A 5124-nucleotide genomic window follows, 5' to 3' on the forward strand; every position below is an offset into this window, starting at 1 on the left:
GCCGCCTCCGCCTCTTCCGCAGTGAACCCAAACACGCCCGCGGCAGCTGCGGCCGCAACCTCTTCCGCCCTAGTGGCGATGCGCTGCAGCTCCTCGTCGGTGGTGTCACGGGTGAGGCTCTTCTGCTCGTCAGCGTGGACCGGCACTTCTTCCAAGTTGTCGAAGAACGCTTGCGCGACGTCATCCGCAGGCTCTTGCCAAGTTGGAACGATTCCGTGTGAATCGCACAACGGCATCATGGCGCGGATCCGGTCAAGCGAAGAATTGTTGCATAATGGGACGACGCCCCTCGGCAGCGTGAATCGGTGCTGGGGGTCGCGTTTGAACAACTCCAGGAGCATTGCATCCAGCTCCAAGACAGTGAAGTTGTAGTTGAGGCCCGGCCACAGCCTCATGATGTTCGCCGAGTTCTTGAATTCCCAGGCAGGCATCCCCCTCTCCTGCAGGGGGGCGATGCAGCGGCGGAGGAAATCTGCACCTACAGCGCCTACAGTGAGCCCGGCAAGCCTGAGGCGAAGAATCCTAGTGATGGTGATCTTCAGCCTCTCGTCTTCCGGGGCCACGTTGCTCCAGTCATTGCCGCGCACTATCGGAGCTTGGCGCACGGCAGTGAAGGGCTGCGGATTCTCCTCGACAATCCAGCACCACTCCGCTCTCCACTCCTCCCACTTGCTACGGAGCTCACCCTCCAAGTACGCCTCCTTCTTGCCGACTCTCGAGATCCAGGCGATCCCTCCGGCAAGTGGCTCTCCTCTCTCTACCCGAGGTATGAAGAAGTGGCGGAAGAGGGCAGCACTGGGGTGGACTCCGACAAAGTTTTCGCACAAATGTGTGAAAACTGCCATGGTCAGAACGGCATTGGGGGTGAAGTCAAGGAGGCGGAAGCCGTAGGTGTTCATGATATCGCAGAAGAACTCCGAGAAGGGCGGGCAGAGCCCGCAATAGAAGAACAACGCGAAGAATGGGTACCCGTTTGGAGCCAGCTCCGAAGCAGCGGCCGGGAGTACCCTCGTGCGCGGATGCGCCCGCGTCTCCGTCGCCCAAAAGAGGTAGAAGTACTCCCTCAGCTCCTGCACGCCAAGCTGGGGGAGAAGATCGCCCGCTCCTTCCACAGCACCGCGAGCCGCTGCGCCTCGGCCGACTTCACGCCCTTTCCCTTGTCGGCTTTCGGAGCCATGGCGGAGGTGGTGGGGGAGGTCGACGGCGTTGGTGATGCTGGTGGCAATGGGGGCGGAGCGCTTCTCTCTCGGCTTCGGGAAGAAGGGGGGAGCGGCGGAGGTTCGTGAAGATGGAGTAGTAGCAACCAGCGAGGGGGAATGAACTGCCCCTGTTTCCTCTGCTTATAAAGAGGGACGGGGCGGACGTTTCGCCCTTCCGAATAAAGAACCACCCACGATCTCTCCCACGATACCGCATTCAACGCGTGCCGTTAGGGGAGGGCGCTGTGGATACGGAGCGAGATTCGGCGTGGCCCAGCCCGCGTGTGCCCGTGCCCTGTCTTGGGCCTGGCCCAACAGCGCTCGGCATCGTGTCTGGCCCAGGCCCAGGGGCTCCTGTCGGTGTACCAGAATAGGGGTACCCTAGTACCCGAACTTGTGCACGGGCAGTTGCAGCACCCCGCGGCAAGGCTTGCCGGGCGAACGCCAAGATCCTCCATGGTTCCCTTGGAGCCATTCAAGAACAAAGTATTTAAGCTCAGGAGACAAGGCCCCGGCAAGAGGGGCTTGCCGGGAAGGCCAACCAAGGCACTTCAAGGAACTTGCCGCGACGCGCCACGCGCTCCGGCAAGGCAACAAGGCCCCGGCCAGAGGAGCTTGCCAGGAAGACCAACCAAGGTACCTCGAGGCCCGGTGAGCGACAAGCTTCCGGACCCGACAAGATAACAGCAGCGGCTAGGCGCTTGCCGTGGTAGGCGGCCACTCTGTACCCACGCTCCAGCGCATCCACCAACATGTCGATCTGGGGGCCTCTCCAGGCGTGCGTGGCGGGAGGCTGTGCAGCCAGCGGTGCGCAGTGGCATGCGAAGCTGACAAGATCGCCATCGTGGCGAACGGTGGCGCCCCTAACGGTCCTTTTCTGCACTGTTCGGGCAACTCAGACGGGCATTTAATGCCCTTGTCCCCTGCCGTCAGGGTTAGGTAGGGTGCACTGTAACTGTACCAACCACCTCACTTTTTACATTTGTACCCTTCTCTGCGTTGCCACCTGTCGGTGACCCCTTTAGCGTATAAAAGGAGGCCCATGCGCAACGTAGGGGGGGTTCGGTTCGATTCATTCGTGAGCCAGAAAACACTTAGCTCGGGCGAGCAAGAACACAACATAATACAACCAGACAAGCAGCAGTAGGGGTGTTATCTCTCCGGAGAGCTCCGAAGCTGGGTAAACTGCTCGTGTGCTTCGCCTCGATCTGCTCTTCGTGCAACCTCCGCCCCCCGCCGAACGGAAAGGGGCCCGGTCCGCCGGCCCCATAGGTGTTCGTGGATCAGTTTCCCCGACACTCTCTTCTTCAATTTGCACAAAGTCAAATATTTCCTGTAAGGCAGCTTGCTTCTTATGAGAAGGAAATATTTTTCGGAGAAGTAGTAAATCATATACTGGGGACTACGCACACAACCAGGAGCAAGAGTTTATACCAAGTCTTAGCATCACCCTTTATGAGAACAAAAGTAACTTGAGAAATTAATTGTAGCGAATTTTCTCATCATGAGAAAATAGGGTGGTTATGTCATTCAACTTACACTACTAGGGAAAAGCCTAGCAGTAGCACTGGTTTTTGTCCTATTAGTAGCGCGGGTAGGCTCGCTACTGATAAGGCGCTACAGCTAAAGCTTAGCAGTAGCGTCGACTGACATGCGCTACTGATATATCTTCTTAGTAGTAGTGCTTTCCATGCCAGTCGCTACTGCTAACTACTAGTAGCGCTTTCGGGAACAACTGCTACTACTATTATTCTGTATTCCATTTCTCTTTCTTTTGAATTTTAGGTCATATTCATACACCTGTGTACAATTTTTCATACAGTAGCAATTTAGAGATTGTTTTAACATCATAATGAGTTATTAAATCACTAGGTGAAAGAACTTTGGATTAGTTTCAAGTGCATGGATCCAAAGTAACCAATGGTCACTTTGGATCCATCCATTTGAAACTAATCTGCGGTTCTTTCACCCAATGACATAATAACTTATCATCATCATCATAATATCATTAACAACTTATCATCATAATATATCATTGTCATATAACTCCTCATAGTCATCATTTTCGTCCATGATGAGACATCATATAATAACTTCGTCACTAGTTATAATAACAACTCCTCATCATCATCATCATAGTACTCATAATCACTACTCCTACTTAGCATCACCATCAAGTCTAAGACATTGTAGTCATATATAATCAACACTAACTAATTGTTCTTAATACTTAGGACCTACTCCTCTCTCCTAGCTAAAATACCATAAAACAGATAAATCGGTCCTTCACCATAATGGAGAATGGACATAAACCTATCTCCAACTTGTGGCTTGCGCACATTCATTTTGTCTCCAATTATTTGCGTGTGCGCATTCATCACTTTGCTCCATTCTTTGATTTTGAGCCTTCCATCATTTGAAGAAATCGAGTATGCGGTATGGTAATCCTCCGAAGGAGTTGGTCGTAAGCTAACCATATGCATATCACCTTCGGTACATAGCATGTCAGGCACAACCTGCTTCGGGAGCCTCTGTTCAAAACCGAAATAGTAACATATATAGTTAGCAATGTAGTTTGCTTAAGAATAATGTATGCAATGAAGTTACCATCATTAACAAAATCTTACCAAGTTTTTGGCAATGAAGTTACCATCAAGCAGTTTATGGACTAGTGGCACATATCTAGTATAATTTGGGCTGATAGAGTGACTAGTTTTGAAGGCCTCAACATCTTCTATGAATGAGACAAGATAACCTTTCTCCTCACAATTAAGCTTGGAATCATAGTTGTAGTGTGTGCTATCTACTACCTTCTGAGTATTTCTTGAAGATAAGAAATAAGCTGACAATTATAAATAAATAAGTTTAGTACAGACAAACACCAAATATTTTTAAATTAACAACATAAATTACCAAACTTAACAAATTAGTTTGACAAACTCACATCTAGGTAAAACTGGAGGCATATCCACAGCCACCCAGATGTCGATATTATAATCATCATCATAATCTTCGGGACGAATATCAAATCTCATTCGCATTCCCTCCTGAAATCCATATGCCTTGCAGAGAGCTTCCCAATTAGAGCAACCGAAATGGTAGCGACCGCATTGTAGAACTTAACAAAAAACTCATAACCATGTTTAGTTCTTAAGTGAGGCCTCCTCGTCTCCACATTCTCAAAGTCATCTAAACCAAAACAAAGCTTCTCCAATACATATGGTCTAGCATGGCACGGGATGTACTACTCAAATTGAAAAAAAATCCATAAATTACACGTTGAAGAAAAGAAGCACAAGTGAGATATTTATCACGATGAAATGCTTATCATTGCGTACCGTACAAACATCGAAGGTCTCTTCCAGCTTCACGGTGAAAAACCTATCATTTTGCAGGTGAGGAAACCTGTCGCACACACCACGGTCATCGTAGTAGTACCCGCACTCCGGGATCCCATTGTCATCAGACATCTCCTGTGTTCAAAACTCAAAAATTATAACTCAACGACAAAACCCAAATATCCGGCATGACCTTTGCTAAAAAAGACATATCGAGCGCCTGAAATTTGCCGGACGCAAATTAATCAACACTCCAGCAAAACATAGGCCATTTATCGATGGCCATTGCATTTCAATGGTTCAAAATATGAAAAAATCTTATATATAATCCTCTACAGTAAATAAACTAGTTTTATTAACTACTTACTAAATAAAGTAGTTTTATTAAGCACTTACTATAAATAAACTAGGTCTATTAAGCACTTACCAAATAAACTAGTTCTACTAAGTACCTAATATAAATAAACTAGTTATATTAATCACTTACTAAATTAACTATTTCCTATTAAACACTTGCTAAAAATTCTAAAACCCTTGTTCTACCCTAAATTTTCTTACTTCTATTTTATTCAAAACACCTACGATTT

The sequence above is a fragment of the Triticum aestivum genome, chromosome 1B, assembly GCF_018294505.1.
Source record: "Triticum aestivum cultivar Chinese Spring chromosome 1B, IWGSC CS RefSeq v2.1, whole genome shotgun sequence".
Lineage (NCBI taxonomy): Eukaryota > Viridiplantae > Streptophyta > Magnoliopsida > Poales > Poaceae > Triticum > Triticum aestivum.